General features: G+C 53.3%; 1 protein-coding gene across 6 annotated transcripts in view; it reads left to right on the top strand.

The window, feature by feature from the left end:
- The window catches only part of DLGAP4 (DLG associated protein 4), a 160260-nt gene that overhangs the window by 129374 nt on the left and 9319 nt on the right, over positions 1–21567 (top strand). The gene's annotated exons all lie outside the window — the stretch shown is intronic.

Raw genomic sequence — 21567 nt, 5'->3', positions numbered from 1 at the left:
CTTGTGAGACCTCACCTGGAGTATTGTGTCCAGTTCTGGAATCCTCAATGTAAGAAGGAGATGGAACTGTTGGAACGGGTCCAGAGGAGGCTACAAAGGTGATCAGAGGGCTGGAGCACCTCCCGTATGAGGACAGGCTGAGAGAGTTGGGGTTGTTCAGCCTGGAGAGGAGGAAGCTCTGAGGAGATCTTATAGTGACCTTCCAGCACCTGAAAGGGGCTAGAAGAAAGCTGGGGAGGGACTGTTCACAAAGGCTTGTGGAGATAGGATGAGGAGGAACGGGTATAAACTGGAGAGGGGCAGATTTAGACTTGACATAAGGAGGAATTTCTTCACCATGAGAGTGAGGAGGCCCTGGCCCAGGTTGCCCAGAGCAGGGGTGGCTGCCCCATCCCTGGAGGTGTTCAGGGCAGGCTGGATGGGCCTTGGGCAGCCTGATCCAGTGGGAAGTGTCCCTGCCCATGGCAGGGGGGAGTGGAACTAGGTGATCCTTAAGGTTCCTTCCAACTCAAACTATTTTATGATTTTCACCTGCTTCTGTAGCCTGGCTTTTTCTGCCCCCAGCTCCGAGCTCTGCTGCTTCCCTTGCCTCTGCTGCTGTCGCACCGTGTTGCAGGGGGAGCGGGAGCGGTTTGGGGGTTAATCTTCTCTGCACTGCCCATTTAATGCTCTGCTTCTCTATCCAGTGTCTCCATGGGTCTCACACCACTGCTGTGCTGCCTTGTGCCAAAGACCCTGTCTTTAGTGTTGCTCCAATTCCTCCTTCTCTTATCTTGCTTCTTGGCTCCTGTGTGCAGATTTTTACTGTAATGAATCCCTGGTACGATGCCTGCTGGGGCAAATGAACCATTGTGAAATGAGGCTGTCCTGGCATAACTCATGTCAGCAGGGTGGCCTGCTGTGTGCGAGGTGACTCACTCCAGTTGTTACACCCTTTCCCCAAGGATACAGCATCCTTAGGGATGTCGGAGGCCCAGGTTGCACTGGGCTCTATACAGTTGAGTCAGATCTCTTGACAATTAAAGTAATTAACGTGTAGCTGTAGTAATACCTCCTCAGACTTTCTTCATGGTTAGTGGCTGGAGTAGGAGGGGACAGTCCTGTGGTACCCAAGGGAGACGGTGCTTCACAAACTCTTCCCGGTGTCTTGCAGCGAAGCTGCTGACAGTGCAGACTCATGGAAAGTTACTGATGGAGATGATGCAAGCTACTTGGAGCTTGCAGTTAAATAACCCCACGAGCGCTCTGCTGCTCCCTCAGCCTACTCACACGGGTGTTCCCATGGTTAGATAACTGGCCATGCATCTGTTTACCAAACAGTATCCAAAATAACTTGTTACTGTTTGGTTTCCTCAGCTGTGCTCTGCATCTTGGTGACAGACAGAAATACAAGAACTGAATCTGCTGCTGAAATGGGGTTGGACTACTTTTCTATCACTGCTTCAAGGCAAAGTTTTCTTCAGCATCTCAGGACTTTGGTTTGTTGGAATGATACGTGTCTGCTGTCATCTCATAGGCATCCTATGCCTTCTGGATGTCTGGGACAGTAATAGAAACATCCTCAATCTGGTGATTGCACTGAAGATACGAGCCCTAGTGCATGGGGGATGGTGGCTTGTAGGAAGGGCTCCTCTAGCCCATCTGCCTCCCTGGAAGTCCGCAAGAGGATAATTGTGCAGGCGGGTGCTGAGATCTCATTGGAGCAGGCAGAGCAATAGCGTTGGAGGGGAGCAGGCCCTGGGCTCTGTCCTGGCTTGGATCAGCCATGGGGTGGCCAGCAGGAGCAGGGAAGGGATCAGCCCCCTGTGCTTGGTGCTGGTGAGGCCACACCTCGAATCCTGGGGTCAGTTCTGGCCCCTCACTCCAAGAAAGACCTTGAGGGGCTGGAGCACATCCAGAAAAAGGGAACAGAGCTGGGAAGGGTCTGGAGAAGAGGGGTTGTGGGAGCAGCTGAGGGCCCTGGGGCTGTTTAGCCTGGAGAAGAGAAGGCTGAGGGGAGACCTCATCGCTCTCTGCAGCTCCTGGAAGGAGGTTGTGGGGAGGTGGGTACTGGGCTCTGCTCCCAAGGAACAAGGGATGGAATGAGAGGGAGCAGCATGTTGTTTATGGGAGGTTTAGATTGAGTATTAGGAAAAATATCTTTACTGACAGAGTGGTGAAGCCCTGGAACTGTCTGCCCAGGGCAGTGGTGGAGTCCCCATCCCTGGGGGTGTTCAAAAACCATATGGCTGTGACACCTGGGAACAGGGTTTAACAGGCACGGTGGGTCTGCGCTGATGGTCAGACTGAATTGATTCTACGGCAGCAGCCGTTAGGGCCTGCTTGTGTCTGGGGATGTTCCAGCCCGCTCTGGGCTGATGCAGAGGTGGAGCAGGAGCAAGCAGGAAAGCTTCCAGCTTCTCACCAAGTTTGTGCAATTGGAAGAAAATGGAAACCAGACCCTTGAAGTAAAGGCACTTACTAGGTGTTGTCCTACCTCTCCACTTGCTACAGAACTATTAAGAAATCTTCTGAAGCCCTTCTAGTTGGTTTTGCCCTTTGAAAGGCTTTTAAGGGATAAAGGAGGTATTTCTTTTGCTGTCACGTGGTGACAGAGCCAAGAACATGGTTCTTTCTTTAGGTGTATTGAGGAGGAAAATTCATTTCCGCAGCAGGTGCTCTGGGTGTCCATTAACCTGTGCTGTCATAGGAGCTCCTGCACTCCCTTTTTTCACTTTCCTGACAGTGCTTCTCCCTGCTGCCTCGTTTTCTTGCTGACAGCGGCTTCACAGCGTTTCTCTTCCCTGGCTGCCAGAAGCCAATTGGGGGCGACGTCTTGTAGAGTCATCCTGTTCCACTGACCTTCATCTAAACCCTAGTGGAGCCTTCAGTGCAGCCGCCTTCTCCCGAGGGATGGACCCCTCTGGTGTTTAGTTGTTTACTGTGATGAAGTATTGAGTATTCTGTTGTAACTAACTCTTTTGGCACAGCTGAGATCCAAGAAACTTGACTGGGTGTCCCCTCCTCTGAAAGTGTGGCTCTGGGACATAAACAGCATGAATGTTTTCTTGGAGGTGCTTTCTAGGAAAACATAGAAGGGATTGAACTGGTTTGTTTCCTAGTCTGGTATTGCAAACATCAGGAATGGCCCTGAGCCACTCAGGTGCCCTGTCCCCTTCCCAGCAATGCTGGGACCACCAGAGCGTGTCGGGTGGGTGCGTGGGCGCTGTGCTGTGGTTTGGGCCTCGGTGGAAGGGCAGAGCTGTTTTCCTCCCAGCCGTGTCCCTTTCTCAGAGGCGCTGTGACCCGCTGGATCTCGCTCTGCTCTGATGGGGGGGTCCTTCTGCCAAACAAACCCCTTGGAGCAGCTTGCAGGAGATCTGCTGCCGCGTGAGCTCCCCTTGCCCTCACACATACCATGCCCTGCAAATTAAATGCAGCTCTAGGGTTGTGGCTACACAGCTTGGTTATTTTTGTCTGGGGGTTCTCATTTTGCAAGGCCACTCCAGGTGAAGGCACAAGCTGGAATGACCCTCGAGTCACTGACCCGGTGTCGGTCTGCGCTGGGCAGTCGGTGCAGCTGCGTTCTCAGCCACCCCTTGAGCTAAACATGGCAAGGGCTGGGTTGGTGCCTGCCCTGGAAAGCACCGCACCAGAAGATTGGCATTTCACTATGGTGAGTGTCATCCTGCAGCCGGTCTTGGTGTTGGACAACTGGCATGGCAAGGAGTGGCTGCTTGAATGCAGGAATTCCTTCCAAGCCCAGAATTGTTCTCTGGCCAAGTGAAGGAATAGCTCCAGCCTTGGGCAATCCTCAAAATGTCTCATTTGGGTAGGGTTTTCAGAGAAATGTAGAGGTGGGGCTGTTCCCTGAGCGCTGCTCAAGCCCTTGGTGTGTGCGTGTGAGCCGGGTCAGGCTGCCTCCAGACACCATGAGGAGCTATTGGAAAGCCTGAACTTGTTCTCTCCAAGACAGTTTTGTCCTTGGTTGTGTGAGGAGATCTCTGCAAGGAGCAGTTTGTTTAGGTGTTATGCTCCATCCGGCACTTGCAGGTAGAACTTCTTGCCCTGGGTGCTCCTGAGCTGTTTCTACCTCTGTCCTGTAACAGCTGCCCACGTGCTTGGGCTCTGGGAAGGGGAAGCCATGGGCAGGGACAGGGTTAGCAGCGATCCCATACCTGCCTGCTGAACCTCTCATTGTGTTCCCCGAAGCACTAGTAGCACTAGGACCGCAGCTGAAGACTTCTAGCAAGAAGCCCCATCATTTTCTTTCCAGAGCTTCCAAGCTGTTCAGCTCCTGGCATGAAGAGCAGGGCTGCTCTCGCTGCAGCTGTCACCTTAGGTTTGATGCTCAAATGATGTTTTCTGTCAGACTTGGAGTCTGGCAGATGCTGCCTTTTCCCGTGGCACCACTTCAGTCGCCTCTTCGGTTACTCCATAACTGACCAAAGGCTTCTGTGCTGGTTTAGAGCGGGGTCTTTGCAAAAACCCCACTGGGCTGTGCAGCTGCCTAGGACAGCCCTGTGGAACCTGCCGGGAGGAAAGCTGGGGGCGGATGGGAAGGGAAGTCTTGTGGCCTGGCTTCTCTCAAGGCCAGTCTCTGCTGTAAGACGCTGGAAAAGCTGTTCATGGCACGTGTTTGCAGCTCCTCGGACTAACAAAGAGCTGGGGTGGTGCCATTCAGCAGCCTGTCCTGGAGGCTCATCCAGCTTGGGAAGGTGGAGTGAGTGAACGTGGTTTTTCAGGAAGGTCAGCTAGCTACCTGTGCTTCAGCTTCTTCTGAAAACACCTCTGGGAAACTGTCTTCTGCTGGAATAGCTTCAAAACAGTCTGACTCAAGATCAGGCTCATCGCCTCCCTCAAGCCACTAACTCGGTGGGGGTTACCTCCTTCTCACCCCTTCTTTTAGTGTCGTGCCACAGACCAGGGAAAGGCACAAGTGCCAGCGCTGAGAGCTCCGCTTCATCTGCCTGTTGGGATTCAGCATTTACAGGTGGGGTCCTGGGAGGCAGCTTTTTGGAATAACCTGCAGAACAGCCTGAGGATTTCAGAGTTCGGTTTGGGTGGCATTTATTTTGTAGCTGGAGCTATGCAACTGGTAAACTGAAAGAGGAGGGAACCGATATGGAAACAGGAATAAATAGAAGCAAGGTGGCAAGTGAAGCCAAGAAGTCCTCTGGCACACAGCTTTCGAGGCGGAGAGATAGTCTGTTCAGCAGTTGAGCAGGTTCCTGGAAGCAGCAGGGGATGCTTCGGTGACATTTAATATTGGAGGCTGGGTTTGACGCTTGACTCCCTGGGCTTCTGAGGGTTATTGTGTCAAACACTGAATTTAAGAGTACAGGACGGGCAGGAGTAGGTCCTGGGAGCACCGTGGCAGGCAAAATGGCATGAGAACAGCGTGGCTAAGCCGGCGCCTTTAGCTTTGTTGCCTGGAAACTGAACCTGTTCAATGGATGTGGTAGGGCTTTTTGCTAGCCTCTCCCTTGTGTCCCTTTCTAGTTAACAGTCTTAGATCTTCAAAGTGCCTTTGTGGTGAATTCTGTGAGCTGGAGGACCAGATGAACGGGTGTGTGGATGAACAGGTACCACACGCATGAATCCAGATCTCCTTCTAGCCATATTTGTGGCTGCAAAGTGGTGGTCTGTGCCCTCTGTTCAAAAGATTACAGGGACTCTTCAGGGCTGTGAACCAGGAACTCGGTGCTTTGGAGCCTCCCGTAAAAGCAAACAGAGCTCTAGAGATGAAGGTTTGCTGATGGCTTGAAGCTATTTAGGTCACAGATATTAGAGGCTGTGATGTGCTTGGAGAAGACTCAGTTCATGCTTGGGGTTTGTTGTGCTCTTTTATTTTGGAGCTGAAGCCTGCACAGTGGTGCCTTTGTCAAATGGCCTGCTGGATTCCTGAAACGAAGTATTCCAGAAAGTGCTGGGTTTACTCCGGATCCCCCCTCCCTTGGGAGGATAGGAGAAGGAACCATTGTTCAGGAAGGGCTTGTGATATTTGAAATTTGTAAGTCAGAGCTGAGGTCTCTTGCCCTCTGGGACCACAGTGTGAGCAACGTTGCTGTGGCCGTACGCTGCCGTCTCCCTGCGTACCTCTATGCCAAGATGGGGAAAGGAGAAACTTATTGAATCAGGGAATGGTTTGGGTTAGAATGGCCCTCAAAGCCCATCCAGTCCCACCCCTGCCATGGGCAGGGACACCTCCCACTGGATCCAGTTGCTCCAAGCCCCATCCAGCCTGGCCTGGAACACCTCCAGGGATGGGGCAGCCACCACTGCTCTGGGCAACCTGGACTGAGCCCCTTTCAGCACTGGAAGCTGCTCTGAGGTCTCCCTGGAGCCTTCCCTTCTCCAGGCTGAACAGCCCCAACTGTCTCAGCCTGTCAAGTATCTAATCTCAATCGCCCCTTTTTCAGCTGAAAACTGTACCCCCCCATCCTGTCCCTGCACTCCATGAACCAGAGCCCCTCCCCAGCTTTCCTGGAGCTTCTTTCTGTACTGGAAAGAAGGTGAAGGAGAACTGAGTATTAAAAACACTTAGAAGTGAGCCCTTCTTCCCCTGCTTCCCTGCAAGCTCAGCTTCACTGCGTCCGTAGGTTAGTTCATGCAAAAGCAGTCAGAAATCCAAACAATGATAACTGCTTTCAAAAGCTTTCTAGTTCCCTACCCAAAGGGATTAGAAGGCTGGGATGTTTGCCTGATTGCCCGCTGGCTCCCAGCACGTCTCTCGCCTCTGCAGATCAGCCCAGGGCTTTGCAGTGTCGCCTGCTCTGGTCAGTGCAGCAGCTCCCTGCTGCCACGTTTAATGCTGCTGGAGAGAGAGACCAACCTGTTACAGCCCTTTCCATGCTTGTTCACGGGATAGTTTGTTAATCTTAGAACTAATGCCATGTTAAATTGTGAATTCAAATATAGAGTGGCTTTCCCTAACATGCAAAGCTTGTCCTGTGCCTCTGCGAGCAGAAGTTTCCCAGCAATTTTGACTTTGATTCTTAAGGATTAGCATAATGTTGCCACATCTTGGTATAAGGGAGGAAATGGCTTCAATTGCATCTAGCAATTAAAACCTCTTGATGATGGTAGCTTTGAAGATGTAAATCTCAGCTGCTGGCTGCCTGACAGGAGATATCCAAGAGGAGCGAGTCTTGACTAAGGGTGAGGTTGTTTCCTAGGCTGGGTGAGCGCAGGGAGATGCGTGTTCAGCTGGTGCCTTCCCCATCTCCCTGGCTGGGAGGTTGTGTTGCATTGTTGTCTCCTCATTTGCTGACGTTTGTGCTTTCCCTGGCCCTGTGGGTACCGGGTGTGGTTTGTTTTCAGTTTACAAAGCATTTCCAGTCGTCTGGGTGTGGGGAGGATTCTTTGTAATGGTCTGACAGAACCACCTCTGGTGCTCCTGGTGGCATCGATCGCCTTCCTCGTAGAGGGAATCTCACCCTGTGAACAAAGTGCTGGCAATTCCCTTTCTGGATCAGGTAGAATTTGGGGTGCGGTGACTGAAAACTGTGATGAAAATCTTGATGCTGAATAAAGTGATGGAGAAATTAATTCTTCTCTTGCTCTGAGGTATTTGGCAGCAATGGTGGCAATTTCTCAGTAGGCTGGAGAGTTGTTGGCTGCTTCTGTTATTGGGGGTGAAGCAATCCCTGAGGAGCCGTGTTTGTATGAGGGGGAGCTCGGCTGTTGCCTACACCAGCGTGGCTGTTCCTGTTATCACACTCTGCTGACAAGTAGCTGGCTGCCATCAGCATTTTCAGCACCCTCTTGGCCAGCTCTTCGGTGAACAGTGTTTGAAATGATGGCAACTCATCCATGCCACTTCCAGGACTGCGTGCTGCTGGGGCCAGGCCAGGATTGCCACGGCATCTCTGCAAGTTTTGCAAAAACTTCCCACTTTAGGTGTGATTCTGCTTTACTGGAGCTCTTTGTGTTCCTGCAGCTGCAAAAAAAAGGTCATAGACAGAAGGCGAAGTGGGTTCCTGGTGGGCTTAAAGGTTGGACACCAGCTGAAAGGGAACCATGTAGGGAATCATAGAGTAATGGAGTGGTTTGGGTTGGAACAGACCTCAAAGCCCATCCAGTTCCAACCCCCTGGAAGAGTTCCAACCCCTCCCACTGGAACCGGTTGCTCCAAGCCCCATCCAGCCTGCCCTTGAACACCTCCAGGGATGGGGCAGCCACCACTGCTCTGGGCAACCTGGGCCAGGGCCTCCCCACCCTCACAGCAAAACATTTCTCCCTAAGATCTCATCTCAATCTCCCCTCTTTCAGCTGAAAACCCTTCCCCCTTGTCCCATCCCTGCCCTCCCTGATCCAGAGCCCCTCCACAGCTTTCCTGGAGCCCCTTTCAGGACTGGAAGCTGCTCTAAGGTCTCCCTGGGGCTTTCTCTTCTCCAGGCTGAACAGACCCATTTCTCAGTCTGTTCTCATATGGGAGGTTCTCCAGCCCTCAGGTCATCTCTGTGGCCTCCTCTGGTCTCGCTTCAACAGCTCCATGTCCTCCCTGTGCTCAGGACTCCAGAACTGGATACAGGGGGCCCAGGTGGGGTCTCTCTGGAGCGGAGCAGAGGGGCAGAATCCCTTCCCTCCCTGCTGGTCCCACTGCTGTGGATGCAGCCCAGGACATGGGTGGCTCTCTAGGCTGCAGGCACACCTTGCCAGCTCCTGTCAAGTACTACAGAATAACTGCACTCTGTACTGTGCTGGGCAGAGAAATTCCCTTTCCAGAGAGGGTGAGCAGTTGGGTTATTGCATTGATGTTGAGCTCCGGATGCAGCTTACTGCCCATACATCAAAGCTTGTAGTGTGTCTCCTTTGACACATGAGCAAATGCTTGGGAACAACTTGCTTTGTGCTTTAGTGGTCAGCATCTCCTAAAATAGCGCGGTTGAGCTTTGCCATAGACAAGAACAGCCTTGCTTTGCCAAACGGTGCTGCGTGGTTTCTAGCCATATGGCTTTGTGGCTGGGTGCAACTTTGAGGAGGTGTGTGAAGCTTCCCTGGGCTTCTGCAGTGGCAGAGAAGCGAGTTAAAAGCATCTGCGTGTGTGCTCTCCTCCGAGTGATGTGGCGTTGCATAAAGTGAAGTGGTGGCGAACGGAAGGGGTATTTCACGCAGTGCATAATGAGCTGGTGGAACTGACTCCTGCGCGATGTTCTAGAAACGCCTAGCTTGGAGAAAAACCAATAAGTCTTGCCTAATTAAGCTAGCTTTCCCAAACGCTTTGAAGATTAACACTAATACCCTCCGTGCACTTAGAAGTGGCAATGGTAAATGCAGGATTCTCAGTCATTCCTGATGTTGGTGTCTCCTAACCCTGGTCCATGAGGTTTTCTGCCTGCAGAGTGGCAGCCACATAACGTCCCCTACTGGGGAAGGGAGACGGGAAGCAGCCTGCAACCCTGTGGCTAATTCATGTCTGGTTCACATTTGTGCCCTGAATTCATGTGTTCTGCCATAATCCAAAGCAAAGCTTGCAGAGGGTAGCAATAAACAGGGAGAGGAGTGCAAGGACTGGTGGCTGTTCCATGGCAGCCAGCTCAGAGCTCCCTTCGCCGCCCCTCTACGTGTTGTCCGTGGGATGGATGTCCTGCACCGTTCCTGCTCTTCAGAGGCTTTTAACACAGATACTGGGGCTGTAGAGCCAGAACCAGTGTGGACAAAAACTCCAGCATATGGTTGGCAGTGATGGACTCCCAAGCCCCTCTATGAGGGAGCTGTTGTTTCGAGACCGCATCAGCGTGTGTTCAACAGCAAGGAGGAATGGGGCCTGAAAAAGTCCCTTGAAAACGCTCTCTGGAACGCAAATCTTAAGTATGCTTAGCTGCTTTTTCTCTCTCCTATTCTGCTGGCAGTCAGTCTTGTCTCTGATCGCCAGGCTGGTGGTGTTGGAGCTTCCCCGAGCGCTGTGTTGTGCTGCAGTGCTGACCACAGCGTGTGGTCCAAGTTCACTGGTCAATCCCTTGCACTGGGACTGATTCTGCTGCCAGGGGAGCTTTATTTGCCCCGCCAGGGTGGGATCGCTGCAGGTGCAGCTCCCTGGATTGGAAGGGAGAAGCAGTCGATGCTTTGATGGGTCAGCAGGAAGGGTTGTTGCAGGCTTGGGTTTCTTCTTTAGCTGTGCTGTTCCACATCCTTTGGTGTATTAAGCTCATTGGCATCAGCCCTCGTTTCTGAGAGTGAGGGGATAAGCACAGCCCAACTCCCGGTATGGAGCACAAGCACGCTGAACCAGTGGGAGATGATTCCCCTCCATGGAAAAGCATCTGCCACCACAGAACAGCAGTGGGCTTGCAGGTGAGGGAAAGGGACTTTATCCCAGGGTATCAGGCCCCCGTGCCCATCAACGCTGACATTCTACTTCACCTGGCACCACGCTCGTGGCTCTTCTCTTCCCATTGACTTCTTGAGGCAAGGACGGCTGGGTCTGGGGATCTTGGTTCTTGTTGATGAATGAACATCTTGGGTAGGGAGAGGAGGGAAACACTCTCATGAGCTACTGTCCTGTGCTGGCGGAATTGTCCCTCCTGCGTCCCGCTGGTGGGATGGATGGACAGCTTGCTGCATGTGCATCTGGAGCAGGGTGGAGTTGCCTATCGCTGCTCCAACTTACTTCACACTGCAAAGTACTTTGGGGAGGAATTGCACTCTCTCCCAGTTCCAACAGAAGCCCCAGGAAGAGTTGCAGATGGGTTTGGGAGTGGCTGGGGCTGGTGCGCTTTGTAGCATCTGTGTCCGTCCTGTGCAGCCTGCGATGCTCAGCGGGGGAGATGCCCGGGTTGGTCAGCAGCGTGAGATCCTGTGTGTTTAAACTCTGACATTCTTCGGTCAGGTGGTGCTGCCTGATGTTTTGTGCCTTTGTGACCTTCTACCAGTGGCTTTAACAAAGAAAAGCGAGCCGCCGTGCTTTCCCAGCACAACAGTTTTCAATGTATAGGTGCTTATGAGAATTTCCATGCTCGAACACTGCTATAAATCCCAAATCAGAGCATCTCCAAGAAGCTCATACTTCTGGAATGCTTAAAAATACAAAGTCCCTCCTAGAAAGAGGTCACAGCCCTCTTAGCCTTGCCTTCACTGATTAAATGTTCCCGCTCTCCCCACAAAGTGTAGGGATGAGGTCTCTAATCAGGAGTGGCTGCTAAATCCTGTGCAGTCCCAAGCCGCAGAGGCTGCCGCCCTCACCCTCTTCCCTGCCCTGTGCAGCCTGCAGCTAACCCCACGCGGTGCCTCCCCGCTGTAAATAATGTGCCCTTCACCCCACGGGCATCTTGCTCCCAGGCAAACAGTGTGATCGCAGTGTTTTGTGGTGTGTTTCTGGTTGAAAGCTGTGCTGCCAGGCTAAAACACAGCTGATAGTCGAGGAGAGCCCTTTGCAGCTGTATTTCCTTTGAGGGGCTCTTTGACTGTAACGTTTCAGAGATGTTCCCTTGAGTTGGAGGTCCAATTCCTGCAGATTTGACCCATTCTTTTGATAAGTAACATACAGGAACTCACTGGAGAAGGCAGTGGTCAAGCGAGTGCTGGACAGTCCCTTGTTTCCTAGTAACAGGGAGCACAGAGGGGATAAATCCTATACTTCTTGCTGTGAGGGTGGGGAGGCCCTGGCCCAGGTTGCCCAGAGCAGGGGTGGCTGCCCCATCCCTGGAGGTGTTCCAGGCCAGGTTGGATGGGGCTTGGAGCAACTGGATCCAGTGGGAGGTGTCCCTGCCCATGGCAGGGGGGTAGAACTTGATGAGGTCCCTTCCAACCCAAACCATTCTATGGTTGTGCTGGCATCGCCAGAGATCTGCAAGAGTGCAGTGACCAGTGTGGGTGCTGAACCAGAACAGCAACTGCGAGTGCCAAACCTTTAACAGCTCTGTGGTTTTTGACCAGCACTCACAAAAGGTTTCCCAGCTGGTCAGCCAGCCAAGGCCCTTCTGCACAAATCTTGAATTCTGCACTTGCTTCTTGATGGTGAGGAGAGGGCAGCTGTAGCTTCTCTAGCTGCATTGTGGTGGGGCTTTAGGAGAGCAGGTGTTTCTGTTTTGCTCTCTACAACTACCTGGAAGGAGGTTGTGGAGAGGAGGGAGCTGGGCTCTTCTCCCAAGTGACAGGGGACAGGAGGAGAGGGAATGGCCTCAAGCTCCGCCAGGGGAGGTTCAGGCTGGACATCAGGAAAAAATTCTTCACAGAATTTGGGTCATTGGGCACTGGAACAGGCTGCCCAGGCTGAGTCACCTTCCCTGGAGGAGTTTAAGGGACAGGTGGATGAGGTGCTGAGGGACATGGTTTAGTGATTGATGGGAATGGTTGGACTCAGTGATCCAGTGGGTCTTTTCCAACCTGGTGGTTCTATGATTTTATGATTCTTTTCTTTCTGCAATGAAAGAGTTTCAAACATTGGAACCGGCTGCCCAGGGCAGTGATGGAGTCCCCATCTCTGGAGGGGTTCAAAAACCATGTGGCTGTGGCACTTGGGGACAGGGTTTAGCAGGCACAGTGGGGTTGGACTGGATGAGCTGAGAGGTCTTTTCCAACCTTAATGATATGCCAGACAGCTGAGATGTCTACAAACCTTGTACCAGCTGTGCCAGCAGGAGGATGGGCTATGGGGCAAACACCTACATGGGTTGAATAGTGGGTGCTCCCAAAGGAAGCCAATGTGCCTGTGTGGGAAGAGTGGAAGGCATCAGCCTTCTGTGTGTGTCTTGCAGGTGAGCTTATGCTGTTAGCTTCATGTGGAAATAACCACTTCCCATAGCTGTTTGGGTCAAGAAATGTGACTTGGGTACGACTCCAGGTGAGGGCTGGTCGCCTTCCACAGCTGCTGCAGCTCAGCAGAGTTTCAGTGTATGACCCCAGGCTGCTTCAGGGGGAGAGATGAACCTGCTGCCCCTCCCCACGCGTTGGTGTGGGCTGCAGGGGTCATGGCTCTGCCTGCTGCGCTCTGCCAGGGCCAAAAGCTGAGGCTGGGCAGTAACAAAGGGGAATGTAAGCTTGAATTTCTCCACCAACCTCCCTCAGAACTGCTCGAGGTGGTCCAGACGCTTGGGGCAGGAGCAAGGGCTGGGTTTGAGCAGAGCTGTTATGTGGAGGTGGCCGTGCTTTTCCCTGGGGAGGAGCACCCGGGGCAGGCTCTGTCCTCTGGCTTACAGCTTGGCTTGTCTTTGCCTCTGTGACTGTAAGGAAGGGGCAAAGTGATGGTAAGGAAACAGCAGGTACCTAAGCAAAGCTGAGGGCTCTGGGGAGCTGGTGGGGTGCTAATGATGTTCTCTGGATCACCTGAAGAGCTTCAGAAAGGCTCTGGGCTGGTCTCTCTTTGGTCCCTTTGGGTGTTTCAGCCTCCTCAGAGATGGCAACTCAGGCTGTGGGGTGAGCGAGCTGCTCGCTCGGGAATGACGCTGCCGTCAGGGGGTTTGGCTGCGGCCTGGGGAGTGAGTCCACAGCCCATCCCGGTTCCCCGGCTCGGTCACGCTCAGCAGCGTATTTCCCTGCCAGGTTTCCCTCCGTGTGGTATCAAGGTGAGACTTTTTCTTTTCTCTAAGATCAATACTGCAAAATGCAGGGAAAGTGCCAGAGGAGTAGGTATTTATAGCAATTCCATAAATAGTCTCTCTAAATACCTGCAGTCACTGAACTTGGCTTTCCAGGAGTTTGGTTTTGTTTAACCGCTGTAAGACCCTTACAGTTTCCCAAGCTCTGAAGAGTTGTCCTGTCAGGGCAGGAGGTTGCGTCTGGTCCAGAGGGAGATATTTTCCTGTTGACTAATTAAATCAGAGTAGGTTTCTGTGCCTGTAACTGATGCAGGTAGAGAATCAGAGAATGGTTTGGGTTGGAAGGCACCTCCATCCAGTTCCACCCCTGCCATGGGCAGGGACACCTCCCTAGTTGCTCCAAGCCCCATCCAGCCAGCTCTGGAACAGCTCCAGGGATGGGGCAGCCACCCTTGCTCTGGGCAGATGGTTCCTTGACCTTCCTTCTGCAGAGCACTCAAACAGCTTCCACACGGGCCACATACAGACTCGAGGCAGCCTGCATGTGCAGTCATGGCTGTAAAGGAGAGAAACATCCTATTTTAGCAGATAAATAAGGTCTGCAGTGATTGCTGAGAACCAAAATCAATAAAGACCTGCGTTGTCTTCAGTAGCGGTTGTAACTGGGGATTGTTTTCACTTGGACTCTTGACAAATAAAACATCCTCCAGTTCATTATAGCTTCAACCTTGAAGTGTTGCGTGAGCTGATGAAAATCAGAGGTCAGGCTGCTTAGAATGCAGCCCTTCCCTTTGCTCTTGGAAACTGCCTCGAAGTGCAGCTCCTTCCACCCAAGAGCCCCCAGGGCAAACCCAAGCCCAGAGGCACTGAACCTGCGGGGATGGAGCACCTGAGGGTGACTCATTTGCTGCAAAATTATTGGGTTGCTTCATTTACCAGCCATATGGGCTTGGCTTGTAGTAGGAGAGATGATTTCAGAACCTCTTGCTTTATGCACAAGGAGATGAAGTCATTCCTTCATTCCTCCAGAGAGTGGTGGGAAATGGAGTTAACTCCAGCTGGAGACCAGTGACAAGTGGTGTCCCCAGGGCTCAGTGCTGGGTCCAGCCCTGTTCAATGTCTTTATCAATGACCTGGATGAAGGCATCGAGTGCACCCTTAGCAAGTTTGCGGACGACACTAAGCTGGGTGGAAGCGTGGATCTGCTGGAGGGTCGGAAGGCTCCAAAGGGATCTGAACAGGCTGGATCCATGGGCTGAGACCAATGGGATGAGGTTTAACAAGGCCAAATGCCGGGTCCTGCACTTGGGGCACAACAACCCTGAGCAGCTACAGACTAGGAGAAGTCTGGCTGGAAACTGCCTGGAGGAGAGGGACCTGGGGGTGTTGGTTGACAGCAACTGAACATGAGCCAGCAGTGGCCCAGGTGGCCAAGAAGGCCAGTGGCATCTTGGCTTGGATCAGAAACGGTGTGACCAGCAGGTCCAGGGAGGTTCTTCTCCCTCTGTACTCGACACTGGTGAGACCGCTCCTCGAATCCTGTGTTCAGGTCTGGGCCCCTCACCACAAGAAGGATGTTGAGGCTCTGGAGCGAGTCCAGAGAAGAGCAACGAAGCTGGGGAAGGGGCTGGAGAACAGGCCTTATGAGGAACGGCTGAGAGAGCTGGGGGTGTTTAGCCTGGAGAAGAGGAGGCTGAGGGGAGACCTCATTGCTCTCTGCAACTACCTGAAAGGAGGTTGTGGAGAGGAGGGAGCTGGGCTCTTCTCCCAAGTGACAGGGGACAGGACAAGAGGGAATGGCCTCAAGCTCCGCCAGGGGAGGTTCAGGCTGGACATAAGGAAAAAATTCTTCACTGAAAGGGTCATTAGGCAATGGAACAGGCTGCCCAGGGAGGGGGTTGAGTCACCTTCCCTGGAGGTGTTTAAGGTGCTGGTGGAAGAGATTGGTGGGAATGGTTGGACTCGATGATCCGGTGGGTCTCTTCCAACCTGGTGATTCTATGATTCTTCAGATCTTCCCATGGAGCAAGGGGGATGCATGGAGCAGGAAAGCAATAGCACCTTGAGCTCTGCTGCAGTGGCTGGGGGCAGCCTGACTCGCCTTCGCTGGGGAACGCGGCTCGGAGCCCTGGAGGTGATTAACAAAAGCCGGGATGGCTCAAACAGGGCCTTGCAGCCCCTGGAGCCATTAGGAATATCACCAGGCTGTACTGAAGCAACAACAGCGCAAAATCACCAGGCACTTGGTGCTAGGCACACGCTTGAGGGCGATTATATTTAAATCTAAATTCAAATACCTCGGCTGTGATCCTGGTGGCACTGCCAGGTAGAGAGCAGGTCAGCCTGGAGGGTCTCAATGGGGCCCTCTGAAGGCGCTGCTGGGTGGAATAATTTTTTATGACTCCTATGTTTAGTTTTCCAAAAGTGAATGCCTGGTTCCTTGGAAGAAGAGGGAGAGGATCCCAGCTGCCCGGCCTGCGTGGGGGCCAGGAGGGCTCCAAAAGTACAGCTGTCCTGCCTGGGAATTAGGAAACATGCTGCTTTCTACAAATAATTAAGCAAGGAGAGCTATAATCAACCAGCTCTCCCTCCAGAAATCCCTCGTCCACAGCAGAGCTGTGGATTCTAACAGCTCGCTTAAATGAAGCTTAGCAGAGCCTATGAGCAGGAGTGGTCGAGTGCTGCAAAGCTGGAAACTTAAGCAAAACTTGCCCCTTTTTCTTGTTCTTCCGCACTGTTTTGGGATGTGTGTGATGGTGCTGTGGGATAAGGTGTGTCCATACAGGTTGTGGTTACAGCACAGGCTGATTTTACGCTGTGATGGGCTGCGACCTGCAGCGGCTCAAGAGCAGGCTCAAACCCTGGTGAGGCACAGCCCTTTGTAGGGGGTAAGGCAGCAACCCGACCACTCCTTGCTGGAGGGATTGACCTCGGAGCCACGAGGAGACACTGTCTGCTCAGTTGGTCCAGTAACAGCTCTCCTACTGGAGTATTGGGATGTTCTTGGCTTCCTTGGCTCTTCCCGTGGATGCAAGAAATGGAGGAGCTTAGCTCAGAGTTGTGTTGAGGGAGAAGGGCAGGCTGTTCAGATGGGCTTTCTCTGGCTTGTGCTTCCACCACCCATTTGAGCTGAGCTGTGGTTTGGGGTTTTGCTTGCATAAAAACTCTGTTTTATGGTTACCGAGGGCTTCCATGGGATTAGTTTGCTGTTGCGCTGATCAAAGCACCCCCAATTTTTCCACACGCCTGATCTTTTTGTATTTCTTTGCAGTATTTCTTAGAGCCATAAACTTGGTTTTAGAGCTCACAAGCCTTTGACCACACGTGCATTAGCAGCGGCGTTGTGGTGTTGGTGCTGTGTGGTTCCCTCCTGGCAAAGTCAGCGATGCCCTTCAGCCGAGCCGGATGGTGTGAAGGGATCCATGGGAACAAGACAGTTTTTGCTGTGTTTGCAGCACAGGGAGCGTTCGTACCCTCTGTTGATAGGTGAGAGAATGAGTTTGGATCTAGCTTATTGACCCTGAGCACTGCTTATCTTCACCAGGAAACCGTACTCCCTGTCTGTGCCGATGCACCGCCCTCCCCTTGTTTGGCCTGGCTGTGGCGTTGGATATCAGATAGCGATTGATTTGCTTTCCCCAGTTACAGCCCTGCGGGTGTAAACAGCTGGGAAACTGGAGCTTGGCTCCTGGTAAACACGCTGGCAGAGCTGCCGCACTCTCCCATCCGCTCAGCTCCAGACTGGACAGGGCAGCCAAGGCTCACGGGGAGGTGGCAGAGGAGCCCGGGAGTTGCTGTGGGTGGGCCCTCTCCTTGGGGAAGGACCAGGAGGGAAGGGGTTAAACTGGATGGCAGCGGTGGGGTGACCCTGGCTGGATGCCCCGTGCCCACCCAGCCACTCTGTCTGCCCCCTCGGCTGGACGGGAGGGGAGGGTACCTGTAAATTGTCCTCGTGGGTTGAGATAATGACAGGGAGATCACTCACCCGTTACTGTCATGGGCACAGCACTCGATTTGGGGGAATCAGTTTAATTTATTACCAAGCAAATCAAAGCAGCATGATGAGAAATAAACCCGAATCTTAAAACAACTTCCCCCCACCCCTCCCTTCTTCACAGGCTCATCTTTACTCCTGATTTTCTCTACCTCCTCCCTTTGAGTGGTTGCAAGGGGATGGGGAATGGGGATTGTGGTCGTTTCATCGCACGTTGTCTCTGCCAGTCTTTTCTCCTCACATCTCCTCTGCTCTGGCGTGGGGTCCCTTCTGCGGAGACAGTTCTCCACGAACTTCTCCATTGTGAGTCCTTCCCGTGGGCTGCAGTTCTTCACAAACTGCTCTTGCGAGGCTCCTTTCCACAGGGTGCAGTCCCTCAGGAACAGGCTGCTCCAGCAGATCCTGCCGGGAACCTGCTGCCATACGGTCTCTCTGGGGTCACAGCCTCCCGCAGGCATCCACGTGCTCTGCTGCAGTGTCGTCCCTGGGCCGTGGGTGGAGATCTGCTTCATCACGAACCTCCAGCTCACCGTGGGCTTCAGGAGTCTGTTCCAGTGCCTGGAGCACCTCTTCCCTTTCCTTCTGCGCTGCCCTTGGTCTCTGCGGGGCCGTTTCTCACTCGGCTCTCCAGCTGCAGTTGCTGTCATGTAGGATTTTTCCCCCTCCTGAGCTGTGTCGTCCAGAGGCGCTGCCACCGTTGCTGATGGGTGGCTGGTCCCTCTTGGAGTTGGCTGGTGTTGGCTCTGTCAGGCACAGGGGAAGCCACTAGCAGCTTCTCCCAGAAGCCCTAATCCCACCGCTACCAAAACCTTGCCGCGCAAAGCCAATACAAGGGCATGACCGGCTTTCTCCACGGCCAGTTTGGGTGGCTTTTTCTTGTCCTCAATAACAGCAGCACAAGCATTTTGTCTGCAACCTCCAGAAAGGAAGTTGTGGAGAGGTGGGTGCTGGTCTTCTCCCAAGTGACAGGTGATGGGATGAGAGGGAGCGGCCTCAAGTTGCTCTGGGGCAGGTTCATATTGGACATCAGGAAAAATTTCTTCATGGAAAGGGTTCTCAGGCACTGGCAGAGGCTGCCCAGGGAGGTGGTGGAGTTTAAAAGACGGATAGATGAGGTGCTCGGGGGTCTGGTTTAGTATGGGACGTAGGTCTGGGACAGGTATGGTTGGGCTTGATGATCTCAAAGGTCTTTTCCAACCTAGATATTATGATTCTGTCTTCTGTTTTGGTGGTGCAGCCACAGCCTATCGAGGGGTGCTTCTGTGGTTGCTCCGTTCGGGCTGCTCCAGCGCTCTGTTGGGATGAGCTGTGCAGGATAAGGCTTAAGACTTGGCCTAGAACTTGCTGTTTCAGTGCTGTCCTGTCAGACTGCCCAGCAGTGACCGTGTGGGTGCTCCTCATCCTCGGGCGCTCAGTGGCTTCCCTCCCTCTGGCTGGCAGGGCTCAGCCTGTGCCACTTCACTCCGGAGGGCAGGGAACAATGTAGGGTCCTCTCACCCTCTCTGGTTTGTGGCTGGGGCTGAATTTCCTCCATCGTCAGTGCTGGTGGATGAAGAACTGTTTTGCCATCCAGCCAGGGAGTTTGCAGTGATGGGGCAGAACTCTCATAGCTGTGGTTCCGTGGGAAATGCTTTACCTACCTGCGTCCGTGCTGTGCTCCGTGTCGGGTAGGAGCCGTCCCCGTTCCTGCTGTGAGGGCAGAGCAGGAAAACATTGGTAACAAGGCAAGTTTTACATTGGCCAGATGTACAGTGCGCTAAACGAGGCTTTGGGGACATCCAGCAGGGAACGTGGGGAAAGGGGCAGCGATGGTGCAGTGACTGTTGCTTTAGCACCTTTGTGCCTCCTGCTGTGCTGGCAGTTTGTCTGTTTGCACCATAAACTGGAACGTGTCAAGGAACGTCCAGGGGCAGAGTCAGCTCAGCCTGGGCTTGCGCGAGTGGTGCCGTCTGAGCCAGCCACACCTCGAATCCTGGGGTCAGGTTTGGGCCCCTCACTCCAGGAAAGACCTTGAGGGGCTAGAGTGTGTCCAGAGAAGGGAACGGAGCTGGGGAAGGGTCTGGAGAACAGGGGTTGTGGGAACGGCTGAGGGCCCTGGGGCTGTTTAACCTGGAGAAGAGGAGGCTGAGGGGAGACCTCATCGCTCCCTGCAGCTCCTGGAAGGAGGTTGTGGGGAGGTGGGTGCTGGGCTCTGCTCCCAAGGAACGAGGGATGCGGTGAGAGAAAATGGCCTCAGGTTGTGACAGGGGAGGGTTTAGGCTGGATATAAGGAAAAAATTATTTTCCAAAAGGTTGGTGAAGCCTGGAACCGCTTGCCGAAGGCAGTGGTGGAGTCCCCATCCCCGGAGGGTTCAATAACCATGTGGCCTCGGCTCTTTGGGACATGGTTTAGCAGGCATGGTGAGTTGGGCTGAGGGTTGGACAGGATGAGCTCAAAAGTCTTTTCCAACTTTAATGATTCTGTGATTCGAAGTTCCTGTCCTGGCTGGAGAGGCAGCAGCTGTGGGCTCAGGCTGCCCGAAGTCATTCACAGGGCAAGTGCCTGCGCTGGGCACTGGCCAAGCTGAAAAATAATCCGGTCCCCAGACACTGGAGGCTGTCCCGGTTATTTTTCAGCCTCGTGGCTCCCTGCTGCAGGTCCCTCTCCCAGCCCCATGGGCCGTGTGTCAGAACAGGACGTAAGGGCTGGGGTGAGCAGCTAGGATGGGTCCCACTCTCGTGGCCATCAGGATACGGCTCAGTTTGGGCTGGACTTGGTGTGCTGGGGGGAGCTGGTGGGGCTTTGTGCCTCCCTGAGCTCCTGTTCACTCTGAAAAGCAGCTTGGTTGGCAGCCCCATCATAGGCTTCTTCGTACACCTGTACCAGTGGCTCTGTGACAGCGCTGCTGGGCAACTTTAGGCATGTAAATGGGTTTGGAAACATAGACGACATCCTCATCTCTCACCCCTCCCTTTGAATTCCTTCCTTGAAGCGGAACTTTAGCTGTTAACATAGAATCCTGGAATGGTTTGGGTTGGAAGGGACCTCAAAGCCCATCCAGTCCCACCCCCTGCCATGGGCAGGGACACCTCCTGCTGGATCGGAGGCTCCAAGCCCCATCCAGCCTGGCCTGGAACACCTCCAGGGATGGGGCAGCCACCACTGCTCTGGGCATTGCATAGGTCTTAGTGGGATGTTTCGGAGAGGAACCAAAGGTGGGACAAGAGGAGATTTGGTGATTTTGGGAGGACCAGGAGTAGGGGAGCACAGGGGTAAGGGGATCAGAGGGGTCAGCCGCGTGTCTGGCCATGCCCTGCCCGGCACTATCTGTCCTGTCTGGACAGCAACTAGAATTGGACTTCAGCCTCAGGGCTTCATGTGTCCAAGGTCCAGGAACTAGGCAGATGGAGTGAGCGCAGCGGCTGCAGGATCCTCCTTGCACACAGGGATACGTTATATTTTCCCTAAGGGACTTCCATCCTGCCAAGCCAGAGACAGGAGCAAAGGAAAGCTGTTGCTGCCCGTGTTTTTGGTGCCCCCCCGGTGATCTGCATGGCCACCCACGTGTACACACACGCGTAGTAGATCTGGGTTCCTGCTGGGAACACATCTTCAGCCACAGCGCTGCTCAGACCTGGGGATGTGGTGCCACGGCAGCCTCGCTGCTCTTACACTGCTGCGTCGGGATGGTGCATTGTCCTCTAATGCGTATCTGCTAGGGTTTTAAAGGGCTTCAGGCTCCTGTTCCTGCCGTCAGCATCTAACAAACTTTGTGGCTTCTCTCCATTTTTATAGGAAAAAAAACCCACCTCCTTGAGCCAGACACTGAAACTTGTCAACTGATGGGACAAAGAGATGGGACCCTTGGCTGTACTAAGACACTAAAACATAGGGTTTAAGCCAAAGGAAATTTCCCCAACGTGGAGGCTCACACCTGCCAAGCCCTGTAGCGTTCTCGGGAGGCTTTTCTATTCCTTTTCTCCATTTCCAGCCTTTCCATACATCATGGTATTCCTTTTGACTTCTTTTGCAAGCTAGCTCTGCCTCTGCCTTCTGCTTCCTCATGCTTTGGTTTGGGTTACCTGGTGCAAGCTGCTGGCTGTAGGCTGGTTCTGCGTTTCTACCTCCAGCTT

This window comes from Phaenicophaeus curvirostris, chromosome 18 (genome assembly GCF_032191515.1).
Source record: "Phaenicophaeus curvirostris isolate KB17595 chromosome 18, BPBGC_Pcur_1.0, whole genome shotgun sequence".
Classification (NCBI taxonomy): domain Eukaryota; kingdom Metazoa; phylum Chordata; class Aves; order Cuculiformes; family Cuculidae; genus Phaenicophaeus; species Phaenicophaeus curvirostris.
The sequence above is the reverse complement of the archived record's forward strand: the minus strand, read 5'-3'. Positions and strand labels throughout refer to the sequence as shown.